The sequence below is a fragment of the Sinocyclocheilus grahami genome, unplaced genomic scaffold (assembly GCF_001515645.1).
Source record: "Sinocyclocheilus grahami isolate Dianchi unplaced genomic scaffold, SAMN03320097.WGS_v1.1 scaffold2135.1, whole genome shotgun sequence".
NCBI classification, from domain to species: Eukaryota; Metazoa; Chordata; class Actinopteri; order Cypriniformes; family Cyprinidae; genus Sinocyclocheilus; species Sinocyclocheilus grahami.
In genome coordinates, this window is record NW_015507314.1 from 37112 (window position 1) to 64491 (window position 27380).

General features: G+C 36.1%; 1 protein-coding gene across 2 annotated transcripts in view; it reads left to right on the forward strand.

Moving 5' to 3' along the window:
* The window catches only part of LOC107574175 (syntaxin-12-like), a 44994-nt gene extending 17915 nt beyond the window's left edge, over positions 1 to 27079 (forward strand). The window contains exon 4 of one of the 2 annotated variants that reach the window (XM_016260635.1): positions 26889 to 27079. The gene's annotated coding sequence lies outside the window, so the exon portion shown is untranslated. Of the gene's footprint in view, positions 1 to 19817; positions 19860 to 26888 lie in introns of those variants that run through there. The other variant, XM_016260636.1, reaches the window with a different exon arrangement.
* Positions 27080 to 27380: the final 301 nt, after the last annotated feature.

The following is a 27380-nucleotide window of genomic DNA, read 5'->3' on the forward strand; positions in this document are numbered from 1 at the left end:
TTTTTACTGTATATTTGAGCACATAAATTCAGCCTTGGTGAGTATAAGAGACATATATTTCAAAAACATAAAAAATAACAAATTATTACAAACTTTTGATCGGTAGTGTAGATATATAAAACATGTAAATACATAATTTAATACAATATAGATTTTTTTAATAAAAACATTTGCTTCACTTTTATTGATTGATTGGATTGAATTTCGACTAAAGCAGGTCACCAATTGCCCTTTGTTTTAAACTTTCAGACAAAATCATCTGAAAAAAAAGGTGTCAAAACAATCTTGCTTACCTAATTGGTTCTTGACATTTGAGTAACCCGAACGGGCGTATCAGGATGCTATTTTTCACCACGAAACGCCAATGCGGTGAAAGCTCTTCAGACTAATATTTCACCCATGGGCAGCCTCTCTGAGGGGAGTGGGATTTTATCAGTTAGATGGATTACCTCCTCATTCATCTCTGAAAGGCCAACTGACAATTACACTCTTCTGTTATTCATTTATCCTCACAATCTACTTTTATTCGTTCATTGACTCATTCATTAGTTCATTGGTTTTTCTCATTCATCTATCTGTGAGGAGGAAGAGTGTTGGAAACTGGGTGAGGACTGACTCCATTTCCATGAAATGTTTATCTATGTGTTCGATCTCTCGCGGCCTCCTTCGGGGAGACGAAGCTGAGTGACAGCCTGGACTCCCTCTCATATCGATCCGTACCCTCTCCGCTCTCCCGCTTTTCCTCTGGCAACACGCACACACCTCCTTTTAAGCGCCGTGTGTGAAACTGAAAGCAGATAGCATCTTTAATTAAGTAGCTCTTAACTCGCATTTGTGAAATAGAGTGAAACAGGGAGCATAAGTTGTTTGAACTTCGGTGCTAAGATCTCATCTTTTACCAAGCGCTTGAGCAAATAAGAACAGTTGAGAGATTTCGTCACTAAAAAAATCACTCAACTCAAACACGCTCTGCTATATGCACTGTTCACAAATGGAGAACTCTTAAGTACTAATTGATGTAGAGATTTCAATATTCCATCGCTTCTGTTTTGACCTACAACTGTCTCATTTATGTGGTTATTATGTCTTTTCTAAATGAAATGCTAGATTTTCACTTAATTTCAGAAGAAACTGTAATGGTGGCCTTCTGTGCTGAAGGTGCTGCCATGTTATGTGGTTGCTATGATGTTCTGAGTGGTTGCTAGGTGGTTGTTCTCATTTCTGCATAACTTGGGTCCCTTTTTTTATAAGGATATTTCACCCAAAAATCTCATGCTGTTCCATACCTGTATAAAGGCCTTTCATACATGTGTTATTTTAGTATCAATGAGATACTATTATAGTTATATAGTCGTTATAGTTAAATATAGTTATATATTTTTTAATTATTATTTATTTTAGTTTTAGTTTTGATAAAAGTAAAAAAAATAAAATATCAATAAAGTTTTAATAATCATTCTAATTCTATAAGAATAGGAAGTCCACACCAAAATACATTATTACTATAATGATAACAACACTTTCAGAATCAGTGGAATCACTATCAGACCATGTTTTTAAGTTGATAAACAATATAAACATTGACAATCAGAATTTATCAAACTTTCAAGAGCCTTAACATTGGAAGCAGCAGATGACAGAACTGCAGTTCACACTAATAAACAGAACATTGTCATGCGTTGGTGTAGACGCTTATCTTTTTTTTAATTTTTGGTGTGAACAGGCCTTATCTTCTTGCAGTAAGCAAAAAAGAAAAAAAGATATATTTTAAATAATACTGGGGCACAAACAACATTGGACTCTACAGACTTTCACTGTATGGACAAAGAAACTGAAATATTACTACAATTCTAAATGTCTTCTTTGGTGGTCCACAGAAGAGATGCATACAGATTTGGAAAGACTTTTGTGAAAGACATATTTTTTTCCTTTAATTACATTATTAGCAGAGCTGTTTAGTTCATTCATCCCTCTGACTCATATTTTTTGCTCACCCCTCAATTCCCGATTAAGCACGTCTTTTATTTCTCAGGTTGACTGGATAACTGCTTTAAGAGACCCGTGTAGCAATGTGTACCAAATCATGTTTGCAGACCCTATGGTTTTTAGAGAAAAGAGTGGGGAAAGGGGGGTGGGTGGTGGGGGGTTTTCACCATAAGCTGCGCTGTTTGGTTCAGTGCCATAACAGACTATAAGCTCAGGAGAGCTTGCCAGCTTGTGTGCTAAGGACTGGCTCCAAAAGCTGCATAGATTTATAGAGAATTAACAACTCTGAATCTATGTAAACATGGGCCATTCGGTTCTGGTGAGACTTGTTTTTATTTCATACCCTGCACAGTTTGTGATTATTTCTTTCTATCTCCTTATAACCCCAAGCTGTTCGCAATGCACATTTTTATGGAAAATTAGGTGAAATGATCCCTGGGTGACAAACAGTACCTTAGACCCTGCTTAAACCTGATAGTAACATCCATTTCAGGTGGATGTTCAGGTAAGCAGACACTGCTAAATACAGGTGTAACATTTAGAGATTCAATCACTCAAACCATTATTTGAAGTGTAGTGTAAATGATACAAGGACCTCCTACACACCTGTCAATCATCCACTGAGTTCCTGAGAATTATTTATTGAAATATTTTTTTTTATTATTATTTATTGTAATTTCCCTCTTTTGATTTGTTTGTTTATCTATTTATCCACTTTGATAAATCTGAAAAAAACTGGATACATCTATTATTAAGTGTTTTACTGTTATTTCTTTATTTACTGAATTTATTTATTATACGTATTTTATGTTTCATATATATATATAGTATATATATTAGGGCTGTCGCGATTCGTCGATTTTATTCGACTATTCGACTTAATTTTGCTGGCGTCGACTAACCGGCAAAATACCGGAAGTGGCGCATTTCATGGACGAGAATGTATCCACCTTTTTCTTGTCGTAAAAATGGGCGCGGCCATTTGGAAAATATATGGGTATGGCTTCCGGTTTCATCTGCGTCCACTCCGTCCAGCTATTTTTAGCTGAGCAAAACAGTTCGTTTTGCTGCTTGATATTGAAAGTTGGTGTGTCTTATCATATTATTTTAATGTATTATCTGAAATTATGAACACACTGGTTTGTAGTGCAAACAGTTTTACCGTTTACTGCACGTTGTTATTCTCCTCGTTATTTACCTATAGCGGCTAATGAACCGGAAGTCTCACCCATAGGCTTACTTCCGCGATGAAGAAAAAGGTGGATAAAACACATGTTTAGTCTGTTCTCCAAGGCTGCATGATGTATTAAACCCATTTAAAAATAATTAAGCATAATTGTGAATTCACAAACGCTTTGATTTAATTGAATAATTATATGTGATGCAGTTCTAATACAGTATATGCGCTTTAATTATTTACATGCGTGTAGGTTAAGTTCATGCGTCACACAGCGGCTCCGTTCACAGTAGTTCCACAGGAACTGTTTTCATTTGCATGTGTGGAGCGTCTCAAACTCCATCTCTGCATGTTGTTGTGAGTTTGGGTTTATTATAACATTCATCTTGGAATGCAACATACGCCATTTCATCAGATTTGTAAGGTAAATCATTTATAGATCTATGCAAACACAGGAGAATGCATCGCGGTTTCAAAATAAAAGCTCAAACCCTCACTCTGAGTTTACACGTTTTGATGTCCACATATTATTTCAGTTACAGTGGCTGTAGCATTTCTGTCCTAAAGAAATGACCAAATATTAAAGATTAAGTGGACATTTGAGTGAAATAGTGCTTGGTTAAAGGGGTCATATGATGCTGCTAAAAAGAACATTATTTTGTGTATTTGGTGTAATGAAATGTGTTTATGCGGTTTAAGGTTAAAAAAACACATTATTTTCCACATACTGTGCATTATTGTTTCTCCTCTATGCCCCGCCTTTCTGAAACGTGTCGATTTTTACAAAGCTCATCGTTCAAAAAAAGCAAGGAGTGCTGGGATTGGCCAGCTATCCAGTGCGTTGTGATTGGCCGAATACCTCAAGCGTGTGACGGAAATGTTACGCCCCTTACCATATTGTGATGATGCCCTGTCAGGCCGGAGCGTTGATTCAAAAACATGAAAACCCATTATAAATGAGGCATTCGTTGCATCCAGTGGGAACATAATTATGGATTATAATGACTTATACTGTCTTTTCACGCGTTGCATTGCACCGCGTAAACATAAAACTAGGGATGCACTGATACCGATACTGGTATCGGTATCGGGCCCGATACTGAGCTTCTGTACTCGTACGCGTTAAAATGCCCCGATACCAAATGCCGATACCACACAGCATGTGATAAGTGCCATATTCAGAAAATGAAACACCAACAACAGACAGAAGAATGGAGTTATTAGAGATTAAGGATGTCTACGAAGTATACTGTATGTATGCAATGAATATAATGTTAAACATTCAGTATTAACGCCTGTATAGCTGATGTGTGCGAGTTGATAAGCAAAGCGCGCTGAGTGGATTGAGCGTGCGGCGGCACAGATGCGTGAGCTTGTCAAGTGAATATACCTTTCTCACAGACATCACTTGAAAGTTCGTAGTTTGGTCGGATACATCAAAAACAAGTAAGTAAAACAATGCACAAGTTACTTAATGGTAGGGAGAGAGAGAGAGAGAGAGCGCAATTCTGTTGTGTGATCTTTGATTTTCACTCACTTAGCACACGCATCATTTGGATTAAAACTAAATCGTAAAAATAAGACCATTTATAGGGGCATTCACTATAAATGTCATTTATTTTTAATCTTAGGCATACACGACTTTCTGGCGAAAGTGAATCTAGCAGCTTGTGTGAAATGCGCTAGGCTGTGCTATTCTGCATCAGTACAAATACCTGATTTGCTTTATAGTATGTGTTTCTGCATTATATGAGTGGCTTAGGAATATAAATCGGAGCACGTTTCACATGAAAAAACGCGACTTCTATTTCGGAAAATATCACAGTTAGGAGATTTATAACGAATGGTTCCCTGCATTATTACAGCAAAGCGCGTGATTACAGTACTAAGCAGCTGCAAAGGAGCAGCTCTAATGCTATTAAATTAAAGATGATGTACCATAGAGCAAAAAATGAAGTGAAAGTAACAAAAACTTAATTAAGTGTGAAAATAACAGAAGGATATACAGTGAAACCAAAAATTATTCAGAGACCAGATATAATTGGTATGCATTTTATCTAACATTATCAAGCTGAATTTGTTCTGACTCCGTTTAGTTCTTGTTATATTTTATTACCATTGTCTAAACTATAGTGAATAAACTGTGATAATGTGAGAAATGTTGAAAGTGTCTGAATAAATTTTGGTTTGACTGTATCTATTTGATAAATAATGTTAACCAACTAACATTATCCATACTCTTTTGGTTTCTGTACCCAATATTTTAAAAATTTACAAATGCAATAAACATATTGGTATCGGTATTCGGTATCGGCAAGTACCAAAAATAAAAGTATCGGTATCGGGCGAGTACTGGAAAAAGTGGTATCGGTCCATCCCTACATAAAACCATGTCTGCATTTGTGATCGAAGAAATGACAAACAACAAGCACTACTCTACACTGCCCAAAAACTCACTTTAAATATATAAAATATAAAAACTCTTTAAATATAAAAAACGTACTTACAGTCTTTGAGTCAGAACAGCCGGCATTGTAGTCTACTCTCCCAGGATCAGGAAACAGTCCTCCATAAAATGTGCTGCACACATCTGAATATTTGGGTTGAAGTGTTCTGGAACAGTGTTGTAAATACAACTTAACTACTGATTTCTAGTCGTGACCATTGTTGGAAGGCCAAACAAAGCAGTTTCACTTTCACAACGAAACACAGCATCACACACGGTGGCCTAGAGTGAGCGGCGGCGGCCTAGAGTGAGCAGAGGCCGGGGGATAAAGTGAGGGACGGCCGGTGGGCTGAGTGAGCAGAAGCGGCGGATTCGACGAAGGAGCGTCCGGCGGGCTTGCGGCAACAACATGTTACGACCCCGGGCTGGACTCCGCTTCGTCCACGGTGAAAGCCAATCCGGCGATCCACAGCGCAAAGTTATAGTATTTCCTCAGCAACCAGCACGGATCAGCTCCAGGCACGATGAAGCAGATATCGTCCTCTTTTGGAAGCCCAAACAAAGTTGTTTCGCTTTCACATGAATCACACAGCGTCTTCACGACATGGCGGCAGCAATAATACTACAGCGATAATAAAAGTTACGCCTTCTTTCTTTGCATGAACATTTGGGCGGCGTTATGCAAATCTTCCCACGTAGTGATGTAGATATGTGGGGGCGTTTTAGTACGAGCCGTTTTAGGTAGGTGTGGCTGACTCTTAACTTTTATAAAGAATATCTCTTTGGATTTGAGACTTTAGTCTTTGCAACTTTACAGATCTTCTTTATGCACCAAGAGCTTGTAACACTCCAAAGAGAAAGGAAAACGTTATTTACCTATAGCGGCTAATGAACCGGAAGTCTCACCCATAGGCTTACTTCCGCGATGAAGAAAAAGGTGGATAAAACACATGTTTAGTCTGTTCTCCAAGGCTGCATGATGTATTAAACCCATTTAAAAATAATTAAGCATAATTGTGAATTCACAAACGCTTTGATTTAATTGAATAATTATATGTGATGCAGTTCTAATACAGTATATGCGCTTTAATTATTTACATGCGTGTAGGTTAAGTTCATGCGTCACACAGCGGCTCCGTTCACAGTAGTTCCACAGGAACTGTTTTCATTTGCATGTGTGGAGCGTCTCAAACTCCATCTCTGCATGTTGTTGTGAGTTTGGGTTTATTATAACATTCATCTTGGAATGCAACATACGCCATTTCATCAGATTTGTAAGGTAAATCATTTATAGATCTATGCAAACACAGGAGAATGCATCGCGGTTTCAAAATAAAAGCTCAAACCCTCACTCTGAGTTTACACGTTTTGATGTCCACATATTATTTCAGTTACAGTGGCTGTAGCATTTCTGTCCTAAAGAAATGACCAAATATTAAAGATTAAGTGGACATTTGAGTGAAATAGTGCTTGGTTAAAGGGGTCATATGATGCTGCTAAAAAGAACATTATTTTGTGTATTTGGTGTAATGAAATGTGTTTATGCGGTTTAAGGTTAAAAAAACACATTATTTTCCACATACTGTGCATTATTGTTTCTCCTCTATGCCCCGCCTTTCTGAAACGTGTCGATTTTTACAAAGCTCATCGTTCAAAAAAAGCAAGGAGTGCTGGGATTGGCCAGCTATCCAGTGCGTTGTGATTGGCCGAATACCTCAAGCGTGTGACGGAAATGTTACGCCCCTTACCATATTGTGATGATGCCCTGTCAGGCCGGAGCGTTGATTCAAAAACATGAAAACCCATTATAAATGAGGCATTCGTTGCATCCAGTGGGAACATAATTATGGATTATAATGACTTATACTGTCTTTTCACGCGTTGCATTGCACCGCGTAAACATAAAACTAGGGATGCACTGATACCGATACTGGTATCGGTATCGGGCCCGATACTGAGCTTCTGTACTCGTACGCGTTAAAATGCCCCGATACCAAATGCCGATACCACACAGCATGTGATAAGTGCCATATTCAGAAAATGAAACACCAACAACAGACAGAAGAATGGAGTTATTAGAGATTAAGGATGTCTACGAAGTATACTGTATGTATGCAATGAATATAATGTTAAACATTCAGTATTAACGCCTGTATAGCTGATGTGTGCGAGTTGATAAGCAAAGCGCGCTGAGTGGATTGAGCGTGCGGCGGCACAGATGCGTGAGCTTGTCAAGTGAATATACCTTTCTCACAGACATCACTTGAAAGTTCGTAGTTTGGTCGGATACATCAAAAACAAGTAAGTAAAACAATGCACAAGTTACTTAATGGTAGGGAGAGAGAGAGAGAGAGAGCGCAATTCTGTTGTGTGATCTTTGATTTTCACTCACTTAGCACACGCATCATTTGGATTAAAACTAAATCGTAAAAATAAGACCATTTATAGGGGCATTCACTATAAATGTCATTTATTTTTAATCTTAGGCATACACGACTTTCTGGCGAAAGTGAATCTAGCAGCTTGTGTGAAATGCGCTAGGCTGTGCTATTCTGCATCAGTACAAATACCTGATTTGCTTTATAGTATGTGTTTCTGCATTATATGAGTGGCTTAGGAATATAAATCGGAGCACGTTTCACATGAAAAAACGCGACTTCTATTTCGGAAAATATCACAGTTAGGAGATTTATAACGAATGGTTCCCTGCATTATTACAGCAAAGCGCGTGATTACAGTACTAAGCAGCTGCAAAGGAGCAGCTCTAATGCTATTAAATTAAAGATGATGTACCATAGAGCAAAAAATGAAGTGAAAGTAACAAAAACTTAATTAAGTGTGAAAATAACAGAAGGATATACAGTGAAACCAAAAATTATTCAGAGACCAGATATAATTGGTATGCATTTTATCTAACATTATCAAGCTGAATTTGTTCTGACTCCGTTTAGTTCTTGTTATATTTTATTACCATTGTCTAAACTATAGTGAATAAACTGTGATAATGTGAGAAATGTTGAAAGTGTCTGAATAAATTTTGGTTTGACTGTATCTATTTGATAAATAATGTTAACCAACTAACATTATCCATACTCTTTTGGTTTCTGTACCCAATATTTTAAAAATTTACAAATGCAATAAACATATTGGTATCGGTATTCGGTATCGGCAAGTACCAAAAATAAAAGTATCGGTATCGGGCGAGTACTGGAAAAAGTGGTATCGGTCCATCCCTACATAAAACCATGTCTGCATTTGTGATCGAAGAAATGACAAACAACAAGCACTACTCTACACTGCCCAAAAACTCACTTTAAATATATAAAATATAAAAACTCTTTAAATATAAAAAACGTACTTACAGTCTTTGAGTCAGAACAGCCGGCATTGTAGTCTACTCTCCCAGGATCAGGAAACAGTCCTCCATAAAATGTGCTGCACACATCTGAATATTTGGGTTGAAGTGTTCTGGAACAGTGTTGTAAATACAACTTAACTACTGATTTCTAGTCGTGACCATTGTTGGAAGGCCAAACAAAGCAGTTTCACTTTCACAACGAAACACAGCATCACACACGGTGGCCTAGAGTGAGCGGCGGCGGCCTAGAGTGAGCAGAGGCCGGGGGATAAAGTGAGGGACGGCCGGTGGGCTGAGTGAGCAGAAGCGGCGGATTCGACGAAGGAGCGTCCGGCGGGCTTGCGGCAACAACATGTTACGACCCCGGGCTGGACTCCGCTTCGTCCACGGTGAAAGCCAATCCGGCGATCCACAGCGCAAAGTTATAGTATTTCCTCAGCAACCAGCACGGATCAGCTCCAGGCACGATGAAGCAGATATCGTCCTCTTTTGGAAGCCCAAACAAAGTTGTTTCGCTTTCACATGAATCACACAGCGTCTTCACGACATGGCGGCATCATTTGGATTAAAACTAAATCGTAAAAATAAGACCATTTATAGGGGCATTCACTATAAATGTCATTTATTTTTAATCTTAGGCATACACGACTTTCTGGCGAAAGTGAATCTAGCAGCTTGTGTGAAATGCGCTAGGCTGTGCTATTCTGCATCAGTACAAATACCTGATTTGCTTTATAGTATGTGTTTCTGCATTATATGAGTGGCTTAGGAATATAAATCGGAGCACGTTTCACATGAAAAAACGCGACTTCTATTTCGGAAAATATCACAGTTAGGAGATTTATAACGAATGGTTCCCTGCATTATTACAGCAAAGCGCGTGATTACAGTACTAAGCAGCTGCAAAGGAGCAGCTCTAATGCTATTAAATTAAAGATGATGTACCATAGAGCAAAAAATGAAGTGAAAGTAACAAAAACTTAATTAAGTGTGAAAATAACAGAAGGATATACAGTGAAACCAAAAATTATTCAGAGACCAGATATAATTGGTATGCATTTTATCTAACATTATCAAGCTGAATTTGTTCTGACTCCGTTTAGTTCTTGTTATATTTTATTACCATTGTCTAAACTATAGTGAATAAACTGTGATAATGTGAGAAATGTTGAAAGTGTCTGAATAAATTTTGGTTTGACTGTATCTATTTGATAAATAATGTTAACCAACTAACATTATCCATACTCTTTTGGTTTCTGTACCCAATATTTTAAAAATTTACAAATGCAATAAACATATTGGTATCGGTATTCGGTATCGGCAAGTACCAAAAATAAAAGTATCGGTATCGGGCGAGTACTGGAAAAAGTGGTATCGGTCCATCCCTACATAAAACCATGTCTGCATTTGTGATCGAAGAAATGACAAACAACAAGCACTACTCTACACTGCCCAAAAACTCACTTTAAATATATAAAATATAAAAACTCTTTAAATATAAAAAACGTACTTACAGTCTTTGAGTCAGAACAGCCGGCATTGTAGTCTACTCTACCAGGATCAGGAAATGGTCCTCCATAAAATGTGCTGCACACATCTGAATATTTGGGTTGAAGTGTTCTGGAACAGTGTTGTAAATACAACTTAACTACTGATTTCTAGTCGTGACCATTGTTGGAAGGCCAAACAAAGCAGTTTCACTTTCACAACGAAACACAGCATCACACACGGTGGCCTAGAGTGAGCGGCGGCGGCCTAGAGTGAGCAGAGGCCGGGGGATAAAGTGAGGGACGGCCGGTGGGCTGAGTGAGCAGAAGCGGCGGATTCGACGAAGGAGCGTCCGGCGGGCTTGCGGCACCCAAACAAAGTTGTTTCGCTTTCACATGAATCACACAGCGTCTTCACGACATGGCGGCAGCAATAATACTACAGCGATAATAAAAGTTACGCCTTCTTTCTTTGCATGAACATTTGGGCGGCGTTATGCAAATCTTCCCACGTAGTGATGTAGATATGTGGGGGCGTTTTAGTACGAGCCGTTTTAGGTAGGTGTGGCTGACTCTTAACTTTTATAAAGAATATCTCTTTGGATTTGAGACTTTAGTCTTTGCAACTTTACAGATCTTCTTTATGCACCAAGAGCTTGTAACACTCCAAAGAGAAAGGAAAAATTGAAATCGCATCATTTGACCCCTTTAATATTAAACAAGTATTAGATCGCACAGCAATGTGTAAAAATAATCATCAGGCCGTTGGCTATTGTTCACTTACATATTTTTATTACCACAAAAAAATGTATTATGATTGTAGGGTACTATGAAATCCGTTTTATTTCCACATTCAGTTTTTTCGATTTTCATTTTTCTATCATTTTAAATTGTATTAATCAAAAAGCCTGTCTAATTAATTGAGTTTTACAGTTTTATTTTTACCAAATTCTGTTTTCCATTGTTTTCTGGATTCCATTTGAATGGTTCCATTACATTTTAATAATCAAAAGCATCTCCAATTAATTGATTTTATAAAAAAAATATATACTATTTTTTTTTCAGAAATACTGAACATTTACATTTTTCTCCTAATAATATTTCTGGTAAATACTCCTTTAAAAATTGTTTTTTGATTATAATTGTATTATTAATAGACTAGAACACATGGATATGTTGTCATTCTTACACTATAATACTGAACTTTGATTTCAGTGATTTGGACTATGAGATGGACACTTGCTTCTTGCACTTTATGTTGCACACTAATACATATATACGTATATATATATATACGTGTGTGTGTGTGTGTGTGTGTGTGTGTATGTATGTGTGTGTGTGTATATATATATATATATTTTAATGTTGTAGTGGTTTATTTAAAATATTTATTTATTTAGTTATCGCTGTGGTTTTGGATATTTATTTTTCTAATGGTTTAAATTATTAATTTAATATTACTTATTAATTAATTCTTCCTATTAATTATTTGTTATTTATTTTATTTTATTATTTATTATTGATCATTCATTATTTTTGGTTAGTTAGTTATTTAGTTAGTTAGTTAGTCACATTCCCTCACATTCCCTCAAAAGAATCAGTGGCCAGTTGCATTTAAACTCCTTTTTTTTCTTCTTTTTTTTTTGATCATCGTAACTTCATAAGTAACTTCGTAAGTCAGTTGTAACTTCATAAGTCAGTTACATAAAAAGATAGATTTAAATCCCAAAAGTAACTAGTTTCTTTTTGTTTGTCAGACTATTCCTGAAGAAATGGCTTTAAAATAGTCTCTACGTTTATGAAACTGCTCATCAAAGGTTCACAGGAGATGCATTTGATTAAAAATGTTTATGTGAGGTGTAAGCAGAAATTAATTTTGAACTTATGATCTGATCACCTAAACTGGATGTTAAACCAGGTGTGTACACGGCCTTAGATGTTTAGAAAAAGTTATATGTGACAAACGTGGGCGGTTAACAGTGAGATCCTTCACAAAAGCAAAAGTGCAAAGGATTATTGGAAATGTGCTGGACTGATGTGGTTGGAAACAGACAGGGTGGCAGAGGGAAGAGCATAGTGCATAATATATCAGTTTAATGATTCAGCAATGACAGAACTAACCGGGGAGCCGCTTTGCCTCTCAAATCAATAGCCTTGTGCTTTATGGTGCTCTAAATAACACAATAACTGCTCCTTGACACTTATTCCTGCGAGTTGTTGCCAGTGCTGCCCTCACATCTTGTTTACAGACTCATTTGGGTGAAAGAGATCCTTCAATATGCATGTCAGCGGCGTGAGCTAACTACAGCTGATCCTTCTGCTCTGAGCTGGTAAAATTTAGAGCAATTTGAGAGCGGCCCCAACTCATTGAGTAACCAATTGCTTAAAATGAACCCTCAACAGCATGACAACAGACTATTACTGATTTTAATGTTGTGACCGCTATGCATTATCATATAGTAGAAGCATTTAAATGCCAGTCTGTTAGCAGGTTTAACAAGGAATGTTTCAGACCCCAGTGGTGTCTGGATCCCTGAAGTACATCACCTCTTATCTCACATCAGCAAATGTCTAAATACAATGTGATTTGTTTGACAGGTGATTTTTTTTTTTTCATTTTATTTAGGAAACAGTCACTTTACTTGTGCTGGTGGGTGACTGAATAGAAATATGTTTTAAATGTTTACATTTTTTTTTATTGTTCCTGTTCTTTTTAACTATTTATTCATCAAAGAATCCTCAAAAAACGTTTCCAACATTGATCATAATCAGCATATTGTTAATAAATCTGAAGGATTTCTGAAGGATCATGCGACACTGAAGACTGGAGTAATGGATGATGAAAATGCAGCTTTGCATCACATTAATAAATTATATTTTACAGTATATTAAAATTGTAATAGTATTTCACAATATTACAGTTTTTTTCTGTATTTCTGGTTAAATAAATGCATCTTGATGAGCAGAAGAAACATCTTTAAAAACATTAAAAATCTTACTGATTTTTATTGTATATATAACTCGTTTTTTTTCAAGAATTAATTCAATCAAAAGTGACAAAGACTTTTACATAGTTACATAAAATGTATGTTTCAAATAAATGATGTTCTTTTGCCATTTCTATTTATCAAAGACAAATGTCCTGGTTTCCACAAAAATATTAAGCAGGATACTTTTTTTAGCTTTGATAATAATAAGAAATGTTACTTGAGCATCAAATTGGAATGATTTCTGAAAGATTACGTAACACTGAAGACAGGAGTAATGACTGCTGAAATTTCAAAAATTATATATATATATATATATATATATATATAAACCCAATTCCAAAAAAGTTGGGACACTGTACAAATTGTGAGTAAAAAAGGAATGGAATAATTTACAAATCTCATAAACTTATATTTTATTCACAATAGAATATAGATAACATATCAAATGTTGAAAGTGAGACATTTTGAAATGTCATGCCAAATATTGGCTCATTTTGGATTTCATGAGAGCTACACATTCCAAAAAAGTTGGGACAGGTAGCAATAAGAGGCCGGAAAAGTTAAATGTACATATAAGGAACAGCTGGAGGACTAATTTGCAACTTATTAGGTCAATTGGCAACATGATTGGGTATAAAAAGAGCCTCTCAGAGTGGCAGTGTCTCTCAGAAGTCAAGATGGGCAGAGGATCACCAATTCCCCCAATGCTGCGGCGACAAATAGTGGAGCAATATCAGAAAGGAGTTTCTCAGAGAAAAATTGCAAAGAGTTTGGAGTTATCATCATCTACAGTGCATAATATCATCCAAAGATTCAGAGAATCTGGAACAATCTCTGTGCGTAAGGGTCAAGGCCGGAAAACCATACTGGATGCCCGTGATCTTCGGGCCCTTAGACGGCACTGCATCACATACAGGAATGCTACTGTAATGGAAATCACAACATGGGCGAATCAAAATTTGAAGTTCTTTTTGGAAAACTGGGACGCCATGTCATCCGGACTAAAGAGGACAAGGACAACCCAAGTTGTTATCAGCGCTCGGTTCAGAAGCCTGCATCTCTGATGGTATGGGGTTGCATGAGTGCGTGTGGCATGGGCAGCTTACACATCTGGACAGGCACCATCAATGCTGAAAGGTATATCCAAGTTTTAGAACAACATATGCTCCCATCCAGATGTCGTCTCTTTCAGGGAAGACCTTGCGTTTTCCAACATGACAATGCCAGACCACATACTGCATCAATTACAACATCATGGCTGCGTAGAAGAAGGATCCGGGTACTGAAATGGCCAGCCTGCAGTCCAGATCTTTCACCCATAGAAAACATTTGGCGCATCATAAAGAGGAAGATGCGACAAAGAAGACCTTGGACAGTTGAGAAACTAGAAGCCTGTATTAGACAAGAATGGGACAACATTCCTATTCCTAAACTTGAGCAACTTGTCTCCTCAGTCCCCAGACGTTTGCAGACTGTTATAAAAAGAGAGGGGATGCCACACAGTGGTAAACATGGCCTTGTCCCAACTTTTTTGAGATGTGTTGATGCCATGAAATTTAAAATCAACTTATTTTTCCCTTAAAATGATACATTTTCTCAGTTTAAACATGTGATATGTCATCTATGTTGTATTCCACATCATTGCATTCTGTTTTTATTCACAATTTGTACAGTGTCCCAACTTTTTTGGAATCTGTTTTGTATATATATGACAACACAAGACAGTTAATTTAAATGCTAATAATTCACAATATTACCATTTTTACTGTATTTTTGATCAAATAAATTACTTCAAAAATACTTCAAAAACATAAACAAATCTTTCCAACCCCAAACTTATCAATGATAGTGTAGATTTTAGCAACTTACTTTTTAAAAAATGCTTAAACTAGAGAAATTCATGCTTGAAGTGTTCACTGTGTATAATTTCTCACAACTTCCTCACATCACAAAGTAATAAAATACGCCTGATTTTACTGATAAACCACTACTTTAAAAAAAACTCATAGCCTGAAATTACTAACTTTCTTCCGGATTTTATAGGAGTACAAATCTGAACCGCTCTATTAAGTCCATTTCTGAAGCTGTTTTCCTCTTGGAGTCTCCATCTAGGTTTTTTAAAGGGTTTTCTGTCTTTATGGGCACATTTGGCAGAGCAAAATATAGCAAAAGCTGACTAGACTAGAAATAAAACAGATCAATCCCATTGTGTTGCTTACAGTTTTATTGCTGGTATATTGCCATAGATTAAATGTCAGAACAATATCAAAATAAGATATTAGCTTTCCTCAAATTGGCTTCTTTGTATTTATATGGGGGGAAAAAAGTTATGTTAACAATGCACACTGTATTGTCAGCATATGTTTTTTATGATTATTTTTTATCACATTAAATTTTTCATCCACAGGTTTTTGTGACTGCGATTGTGTAAAAAAACATGTAAATATACATTCTGCCATACAAATGTGACTTGGCCGTACCATTGTGTAAAGAAAAAAAAATCATATCTGAATTTGATTGTAAATCTGTTGTGACACACCTGAAAATCACTCAGTAGTGCGTAAAAAGGAACCAGAATTGAATAATAAATGGATACTTTGGCCTCAAAGACCTCCATTTGTACACAACAGGGCATCTCACCAGTTCCTCACTGACTTTTTTACAGCCCTCATGTTTTGAACTTCTAGGAAAAGTATAGCCAGATCCGCTGAAGGGATTTAAAATCTGTGAGGAAATTACTTCTTGGAACTTCATTGCTGCCATAGAAACAGAACAGTTTAGTTTATGATGCAGATTAACTGCAGACCCTGACAAATAAGCACTATATATATATATATATATATATATATATGCGCAGTGTAAACCAAGAATTCAAATGTTCTAAAAAATTTATATTTTTCCAAGGGCTTTTTACGATACAAAATTTTTCATAGTATAATAAGGACTCCCAGTCATATTACCAAGGCTCTTTCATTCATTTCTGTATCAGTTTGTATTTTTCGAATGTTCACGCACATGCACAGCCCACATAAAACCTACAGTCTGTGTCCAGCCTCACATGGGCTGCCTCTTTGTGAACGTGGCAAAAGGGCGTGAAGCCAGCACACTTCCCCGGATCTCCCCGGCATAGAACTGCACGGCTGGGCCAAGTCTCAGTTTGACCCTTATCATGTCTGAGACTGACCACTGAGCGGCGGATTAGTGGGCCGGCCTGCACCTGTGTGTGCGGACACCATACCCTCCACTGAAGCAGCAGTGTGGGCTGCAGTCAAACCGTGCAGCCAGACACCGTCTCGGAAAGAAGGGACATAACAGACCCAGCCACCCACCACAGGCATGCTGGGAAGGGCAGGGGGAGGAGGGCAGAATTTACCTCTGCTTATCCTTAGAAGCCTTTAATGTCTCTCTTCCATCACTGCTGCTCCTGGCTTAGCGTGATGCCTTTGGAAATGTTGACTGGTTCAGAGGAAGAAGGTATTATGGGAGGTGACAGTGGAGCTTTCTGAGATGGTTTAAGGATCATTTAGCTCATTGTTTATTATTTGATGTTAACAGAGCTTTTTAAATTACTTTGATTACTGTTTTACTGACTCATCAATCCTATGCTATTATAGTATTTATTAATATTCAAATATTTATTTTTAAATTTTCAGTTTTTAATTTTAGTTTTAGGATTTTTGTGTGCTTTTGACATATCTATCTATCTATCTATCTATCTATCTATCTATCAAAAAAACTTTGCTCTTAAAGTTTACCAAAAATAAAAATTTGCTGAAAATGACTTGCCCTCAGGCCACCGAAAATGCAGAGGAGTTTCTAGTCCCAAACCCCCCCCCCCATTGGAACAGATCCAAAGAAATGTAGCATTACAGCACTTGCTCACCAATGGATCCTAATGCAGTGAATGGGTGCCGTCAGAATAAGAGTCCAAACAGCTGATAAAAACATCACAATAAAAATATTTTGAATTTTATTTTATTTTTATATTTTCAGTTCTCATCTTAAATGTAGTTTTATTATTTAAAGTAATTTTTATATGATTATTGTTTATTTATTTATTACTATTTAATATTTGGGTTTAATTTATTTTTAATTTTAGTTTTTGTGCAGTTTAATTTATTTAATTTGGTTGCCAAGACATTTGATTTCATTTCAACTTTATTTCAATTAACACATTTTTTTTTTATTAGTTTTACTTTTTAGTTAACATACCTTTCAGGTCCTGAGAAAGTTTAGCAGATCCCTCCGCCAATTACAAGCACCATTTCAGTGGAAAAGAGCTATCAGTGTGTAGCTAATTCAGCCTTAATGTTCAGTGCTTTTTATCTCAACATTGAACATGTTGCTCTCAGCTACTTGTTGATAATGTTATCTGTTTTTCCTCCTTGAATCCTTTTTCGCTATTCTTATTCATCTTTTTACACGTCATGTCTTCAGGAGAAGCCTGCATTTTTCGTTTAAATGTTATTAGTAAAGTGTTCCAGCACAAGTCATGCACACACATCCAACTCCAGTTTGAGTTTTTAGGATCAACTGAGGCATCGAAGCTTATGTGCGGCTTGTCGTTCTCTCTCTAAACTGCTAGCAGGGCTGAAGTTGAATTTCAAGCACCTTTTTTTCGCTGATAAATATTAAGGAATTATTGCTCAGGAAATTTTTATATTTAGCTGCTAAAGCTGATTTAGCCTCAGTGAAACAGAGCAGACAGGTTCCTGCAGAAAGAGGCTTATTCAAATGAAAAACCTAAGTTGACAACACTGAGCTGGTATTCACCATGATGAGACACTGCAAATATGAAAAGAAAGAAATCCGACAGAGGCACAGAGAGAGTGTGAGAATATTTAAGGGTGCCTAGAGTGCTAAACATCAGACCTCCTAGCACTGAACATCTGATTGAATGCATGTTGTTCTGTCATCGTATCATAAGCGCAGTTCATTAATTCATTTAATATTAGTTTAATATACATGAAAGATGTTATTACAGACTACACTACTTTTACTACATTCATGCCAGTGAATTATGAAATTATTGTATTTAAATTAATAATTTGAAATCACAATGCTGATTTACATTATTTGATTATTATTATTATTGCAGGTTTTGTTACTTATATTTAAAATAAATAACTTTGAAACAATTTTCACTCAGAAATTGCAAGTAAATTTCATAAATAATTACAAGGCAATGGCAAGTAACATACTGAATTAAACATGACATTTATTTTATGTATTTTTATGTATTTTAATAGTATGTTCTTGTGAATTAGCACCAATAATCTTTGTTTTCTACAGAGGATGAGTAGTCCTTGTTGTTTTGATTAGAATTGCAGCTTTTTTTCTTTCTTTTTTTTTTAATCTAAAGCAATCTATAGTACACTTGCAGAAGGAATAGTTTCCATCGGAACAGCTTGGGGTTAAATGCTTTTCTCAAGGGCAGAATGGCAATAGAAAACTCAGCAACTCGATTAGCCTGCAGCCAGTTGCAACAAACTCCTTAGGTTAAGAAAATCTTTAGTGATAATAGTAGGGTTTTCTCAGCTTAAGGGCTTCGTTGCGACCGTCCCCTGATCTTTAACCGCCCCAAAACTACCAGCACATTAGTGAAGGTCATTTTCTACTTGCTAGCCAGAAGCAGCCGTCAGAAACGAAAGGCAGTTTGGAGTTAGCACAGTGTGCTAGTCCTAGCATATTTAATCCACGTCCATGAAAAAGTGTGACAATAAGCCTTCTGTATGGACTAAAATCCTCTTAGGCAAAGCTTTGTGGGTAAACTTGCCTGATGCAAATTCTAAACCCCATTAGCTTTGAGGAACTAGTCAGCTGCATTGAGATTAATGGCAGGGCGACTACTTGATTTAATAGGGTTATTTCACTGCTTCCGGCCAAGTATAAACAACAAACTTAATGCAAGACATTACTCACTTTCTCCACTGACTGATAGAAGTTTCTGAGTTCACTTGTGATGAGGTTTGCTGATACTCCGTTGGCTAATTTTTGCTGTACTTTCCACCTTTTGTCGCCTCTATGGGTTTCTTTAAAATCAGCCAGAGCTGAGTGAAATATGACAGTTATTTTCTAGAAAGAAAAAAAAAGCAATTTGATAGTAGCTCTCATTTAAAGTGCATATAAAATGTTTTATATCGATTGCTCTGTCATGAGTGGAAAAAGGAGAAAGAAAAGAGTATAAGAAAAGCTTTGACAAACTGTTTCCTACCTGCAAAAAATGCTCCTTTCTCTGCAATGAAGTGATTTTGTGAAATTAGGGGATATGGATTTGCAGTCGGTATTAAGGATAAATGCTGAGTGAGAAATGTTATGTGCAATTTTCCATTACAGGGTAAAAAATGAAAATCCTTATTTATCTATTTTTTAGTGCTGTCAGCTCGCTCTGAACTTTACGCGTGGGGATTACCGACAAACTCTCCGGGTGAGAGACAGGCGCTGAAGCTCCCATGTGAGAAACAGATGTGCAGCGGAGGTATTATAAGTTTGCAGAGTCCCAAACCTAAATGTTAGTAGCTTATAGAAGGAAACAAAGAGATAAAGAGGACATCTCTCTGAAACGGAGGATGACAGAAATCACACTTGTCTTTTTTTTCTTTTTTTTGGATATGCTTCCCGAGGCATCACAATGAGACGGCCCCCTCCCAGGCTTCAGCTGGCGTCTCCAGGAAGAGCTGAGATTACTTAAAGCTGATTGGTCAACTTAATGTGCTAGACGCTACCATTAAAAAGACTGAGGACTTAAAAGTGTCATAATAGTCGAAAGATCAATGCAGAGTCGTCGAATCCACGGGGACCACAGGGAAAGACTATAGAAAAGAATTTGATACAGTTGTCATTTTCTTTAGAATGATGCACACTCAAGTTTTCACATTTTTAGATGTGAATGTAACATGCACTATGCAATATATTATTAGAGGAAAAACACAAATCAGAATACAGTATATGTACATTGCAAAGAGAAAAAAGTTTGGAATAATGAATATTTTATAATGTTTTGAATAAAATCTCTTATGCTCATTAAGGCTGCATTTAATTGATAAAAAATAATGGAAAAACAGCAATTTTGCCAAATAATAGGACAATGCTGAATTTTCAGCATAATCATTCCAGTCTGCAGTGTCACATTATCTTATAGATATCATTTTAATAATGTCACATGATCCTGTAGAATATTGATTTGGTGCTCAATCATTATAAATTATTTTTTGGTGCTCAAATAATAATAATGGTTCCTATTGCTATCAATGTTGAAAATTATTTTGGTGCTTTATATTTTTTTGTTTAAACCATGATACTTTTTTTTTTTTAGAATTCCTTGATGAAATTACATTTCAAAAGAACAGCATTTATTTGAAATATAAATAAGTCTTTGCTATCACTTTTGGTTAACTTATTGTGTCCTTGCTGAATATAAGCAAGTAAGCATTAAAATGTATTTATTTACTTACTTACTTAATCATATTTAACCCAAACCTTTGAATGGTATATCATAATTTCTGCAAAATATATAGAAAAATCTGTTTTCAGCATATATTAATAACTAGAGTAATGGCAGCTGAAAATTCAGCTTGTCGTGACAAGAATACATAATATTTTTTAAATATATTTAAAAAGGAAACAGTTCTTTTTAATTCTAATAATATTCATATAGTATTGTTTTTAACATTTTCACTGAATTATAAAATAATCCCATTAATTATTATTTAAAGAAAAATAAGCATCTTGTTTTCTGTTTCTGATTTGACAGTCTTTTACTTGCCCCATCTACAACAACTAGTGTGACTCATGCTCTGTGTGTGCTTTTAGGAATGGGGGAAAACATATTTTTCAACAGGGCAAGTGGGCAGGTTGACAGGAAGATGTTCGAATGGCTCTCGAATTGTCTATTCACTGTTGGAGGTGTAAAAGCTTATGCACTTAGTGAGTAGACTCCATTCTGGTGTGTCCAAAAATGTTTTTACCTTGTATGCGGGCAGCTGGACTGTGAAGTTTCAAACAGCTCTCTGCCTTCAACTCATACAGAGCACTCGCTCTGCATCTGTGGAGGTGCGGAGGTACCATTTAATTTACTCTCTGACAATCAATACTTTGTCTGTGAAGAGAGCTTGCCTTTGATTGATATGAGCTATCGGGAAAAGGCATCTGGATGTGGACTGGAAATGGGGTGAGACGGATGCTTTTGGAGTGCAGGGGCCCATCTGTCCATATTGATCTGCCCCGAACAGCGTCTAACTACTAAATCTTAGAAGTCTTGGATTGGTAAGAATAGAGCAGAAAACCCTTTTTATCCTGGTCTGGAGTTAAACCTGTCATATGAAGCTTTTGACATTCCCAACAGCTTTTTTCGTCTGTTGCTTGCTTAAATTCATGTTAGAGCTGTGGACTTGCAGTTGCGCATATGTTCTGATTGAACTGTCATGCTTATGGAGATAAAGTGATTGAGATTGGCGTGCAACATTTGCTGGTATCCTTCCCCATCTTCTTTCCATTTATTCCATGTCCCTTTTCTACTGCTCGTGTATATTGTAACTTTTAGTAGTTACAATATATGCGAGTAGCAACTTGACTCTTCTCTCAAAAAAATACATGAGGTGCATCTTGGGATGCTTTTTGGAAACTAAACATTCACTCCTTCACTCCCTGATCCACGCTCTGATCCAAAATTAGTTTGAACAAATGTTTAGATAAATAAGGCAGACAGACAGACAGACAGATGATAGATAGATAGATAGATAGATAGATAGATAGATAGATAGATAGATAGATAGATAGATAGATAGATAGATAGATAGATAGATAGATAGATAGATTATATCTAACTATTCCATAACTACATAACAGATAACTATTCCAGTTATAGACAACAATTGCAGACATCCTGCATCTTTCTTTGGCAATCTAATGGCGTTTATGGAGGTGAACTTTGTATTATTACTATTTTTATTTTTATTTATTTATGTTTGTTTGTTTTTGTTTGTATCATCTTGTGTGATCCATAGAAGAAAGTCATGCAGGTTTGGAACGATATGATAAAAGATGACCGAATTTCCATTTTGGGGTGAACTATCGTTTTAAAGCAAATTAATATTTGCTGAAAATTTTGTCTTGGCCATCCAAGAGATGTGTTTTTTTTTTTTTCTTCTTCATTGGAACAGATTTGGAGAAAATTAGCATTACATTACACTTGCTATATTGCATTTGATTACTAATGGATCCTCTGCAGTGAATGGGTGCCGTCAGAAGTCCAAACAGCTGATCAGAACATCACAATAATCCACGAGTAATCCACACCACTCCAGTTCATCACTTAACATCTTGAAGTGAGAAACTGCATGTTTGTATCAAAACCTTTGCTTTTGCAGCTACAGTAAATTCCAAGTCCTCTATCCACAATATTACATTCTCGAGTGAAAAATTCATCTTGCCTGAATAAGGAGAGAAATATGCACAGATCAAGCACCATTTACAAGGGAAGACAAGTCTAAAACAGTTCTAAACAAATAAGTTGGTGGATTTTGTAGTGAGAGGACAACAGGGCAAAAAACGTTTTTCTAGTGGAACTCAATTATGGATTATGGACTCGTATTTTGGCCAGAAGCGATTGTTTAAAGTTAAAATGCCTTAATGATGGGTTTGTTTTCTTAATAATTATGCAGCTTTTTGCTGACATTAATTGATGAACTGGAGTCATGTGGTTTACTTGTGGATTATTGTGATGTTTTTATCAGCTGTTTGGTCTCTCATTTTGATGGCACCCATTTACTGCAGAGGATCCATTGTTGAGAAAATGATCAAGCGTTAATTTTTTTGTTTATATTTAAAGATTACTTAAGTACATACAGTACATATGCAACATTTAATGTATTAAATTTTAGATCAAATTACCTAAAATTCAGTCTTTTGCTCATTGCACGTGATGACCTTATGACTTAGGACAGATTTGCAGTGCATAGTGACAGACGGGCCCTTTTATTTCGGGAGCCTTGGCCCTATTGCACCCTCGTCTTGAGCTATAGCTCTGGTTTGCCAGTTTATGTGCTTATGTCGAGGAGATTCCTCATCACTTCAACTCTGTCTCATAAGCCTGCGAGTTGTTTTGGAGGCTCTCTAGCTCCCCTCTCATGTCATTTCCACTCTGGTATAATGGCTATAGTGGCACAGTTGGCACGCAGGAAGAGCGAGACTTGTGAGCTCGGTGGCTGGGGGAGATCCTCCCCGCGGTGGCTGTGAAGCAGCCTTTGATGTGGACGTAGCCAGCAGAGCGAGCTTCTTGGCCAGAGAGACTGGATAGAGGTTGCCCTCTGATCTCTGTCACTTCAAAGCAGGTGTTCCTTCTTTCTCAGTTCCCCATCCTTTCATCCTTTTACTCTCTTTACCCTTCCTCTCACTTACTACCCGCTCTCTCTCATCGGCTCAGACAAGATTCCCACACAGTGGCGACAATGACTTCACAACTGATGGACGTTTCGGAGACCTTTTTTCAGACGTTCACATAATGCTTATCTGTAATTTCTCTCTCTGCCTCTCCAAATTGTTTTTTTTTTCCAGATTCACACACACACACACATTAAAAACCTCCTCCTCTCCTTTTTGTTAGAATCATCATTTGACATTTATTTTGTTGCTGTTCTTGATATTACAGGAATTCAGATGAGATGTTTAGTCACACGTATCTGGCTGTTTTTGAAACAATATTGCAAATCACAGTGTGGCAATAACAATTATGAGAACACAAACATTTATGTGACATTAAAATAGTGTGTATTGTAAAGGGAATTGGACTGAATAGAAAAGTTTGTCATGGTGAAATGCATGCACTGTATGTCACACAAATGTCACCTTAAAAATACACCAACTTAAAGGTATAGTTCATCCAAATCTGATCTGCTATAACAATTTGAAAGATATATTTTTATGCATATAATACAAACATACCAAACAGTCCAAAAGCAGACTAAAATTCCCATTTAATGTTTAGGCATGTAAGAACTTATTTGTTTGCATATACACTACCATTTAAAAGATTTGGGGTCAGGAAGAATTGATTATTTTACTTTATTTTATTATTCAGCAGTGATATATTAAATAAAATAATAATAAAAAAAAACGTTTACATTATAAAAAGCACCTTTCTACTCATCAATGAATCTTAAAATGCTTTATGGTTTCCACAAAAATATTAAGTAACACAACAGGATAATAATAATCATCATCATCTTCATCATTATAATAATATTAAATGTTACTTACTTGTTTTCTGAAAGATCATGTGTCACTGATGACTTGAGTAATGACTGCTAAAAATTCAGCTTTTCCATCACTGGAATAAATTACATTTAAAAATATATTAAAATGTAAAATAGATATTTTAAATTGTAATAATATTTCACAATATTACTGTTTTACTGTATTTTTTATCAATAAATTCAGCCCTGGTGAGCATAACATTTTTTTTTCAAATGAATTGTGTAATGCATTAAAGTACTGTTATTTTATTTTATTTTAATTTTTTTGCATTCGAGTATGCAGACCTTTTCTATAGAATATCTATCTGCAATTGTTTTGTTGCATCCCACTTATAGTAAATACTGTATACCTCATTTTCCCCTTTTATTGGCTTTATTTTCTTAACCTCTTCTTGTCACAATCCTCATAGATTTTCCATTGTTCTGTTATTATGTTTTATTTATGTGTGTGCGTGGATGAGAAGCCACTCCACATGGGTGGGGAGGTTAAAGCAGGTAAAGAAGTAGATCAAAAGGCTGCAGTGCCCTTCACTCTTATTTTATTGGACTGTTCTGAGGTCTTCGTGTGTCAGCACTGGCCTCAGATCAGCGCTGCAGACCCAGATGGGCAGAGACAGGTCATTTGAGATCAAACTTACAGTTCAGACCCTGGTGACGTGACCGGGAAGCCTTAGGCACAGTGAGTGAAATGAGTAATTGTGATAGATAGCTAGATAGAGAGAGAGAGAGAAAGAGAGAGTAATTGTGAGGTAATTGTGCAGACAGTGGGAAGTGCTTAGCAACGTTTTCAAGTAGAGCGACTGGCTGGTCTCTTACCAAGTTACGTAAAAGCTGATTCATTCGTTTTGGTCAGTTGCTTACAGAATCGTTCACATTCTATTGCACAGATGGACTGCGACTGCTGATGGGGACAAGTCACAGATTTAAGGAATATCACACAAGCAAGTGTGCTGTTATACTGAATATCAGTTGGAATATTACAAAGTAAATATAAAAATAAGTTTGTTTCATATCTCATTGACATTTTTTTTTAAAGCATTATCCTTAATTTATGCTTAGAACAATCTGTCAAATGATTAAGAAACACACTCACACCTATATGTTTGTTTGTTTATTTATTGTTTTTGAAAGAATTTGCTTATGCTCAGAAAGGCTCTATGCATTTGATCAAACATACAGTACAAACAATATTACTACAATTTAAAATGACTTTTCCATTTCGATTACAGTTTAAAATGTAATTCATTCCTGTGAGTGCAAAGCTGAATTTTCAGCTGACATTAATACAGTCTTCAGTGTTAATGATTGTCATTATTAACTATTGAAAACAGTTTTTGCTGCCTAATATGTTTGTGGTAACTTACACATTTTTTAAGGATTCTTTTATTTTACATTATTATTCTTTTATTTGTTTTTTTACATTTTGTAACATTTGTCTTTATAATCACTTTTGGTCAATTTAATGTATCCTTGCCAAATGAATATTAAGCAGCAAAGACTGTTTATTGTAGTGTAGTGTAGCGTAGCGTAGCTACCACACAAGATGAAAATGTAAGTTTGATGTTGGATAACAAGCACTGAATACTAACCCACGTCTAGTGACAAGGAATAATGCCTCCCTAACTCTCATTTACTTAAAGGTTTCTTGTTTGCGCTCTGAATAAAGAAAATTTCAGATTAAAGTGATGAGCTATGGCCTTTTATGGATTGCCTAGTTGGGTGATTAATGAACCACTTCACTTCCAAACTTAGGCTTGCTCTTAATTAAAACTTTAAGTCTGACCACAAATCATAATTCACATCACCCAAACCTCAGGACAATTTTATAATAAATTGTACAGTTTGCATTGAAACCAGTTAATGTTTTAACTGGTTGGAGAGATTATGCCAGGGAAGAAGCAGTTTGCCAGTACATCCACCAATTTATGTATATATATATATATATATATATATATATATACAGTGGGTGATCTGAAACATTAAAGTGTGACAAACATGCAAAAAAATAAGAAATCAGGAAGGGGGCCAACACTTTTTCACACCACTGTATATATATATATATATATATATATATATATATGAAAATACAACAAATCATCTTGTATCTTTTTGTACTCGGGTCAGATATCAGAATTGTGTCCTTAATGTTGACATGCTTTGTGACCTTTGACCTTTTTCTGTTATTCTTTCAGAGATCTCTGTTTCTCTGCTGTGATCTCTCCTCGACTTCCCAGCAAAATAGAGTCTGTAAATGGAGGCCCACCTGTGCTCACTCCCTTTCTTCTTATCTCTGTCTATACTTCTGTCAGATTATGTGTTTGTTTGTTTTTTGTGTATGCATGTATGGAAATGTGTGTGTGTGTGTGTGTGTGTGTGTGTGAATGTTCATTAAAAGTGTCTATTTTTAATCAGTGCTTTGTACTGTAATGTGCAATTAATTGCTCCTTACCTCTTCAAAGTGGACTCGTCGAATCAAAGAACAAACTCCAAATAGACTAAATGTTGCTGTAGGCTTTTATGCCGACTTTAAAATATATTTTCCATAATTTATCGCTGATTCTTGAGTACAGAGACAAAACTGGCTGTGGATTTGCTTGCCTGTAATTCAATTTGGATGTTATATATTGTTTCTTCACAATTTGTATGACCAAGCTAACATATCAAGGTTATGAAAAAATATATAA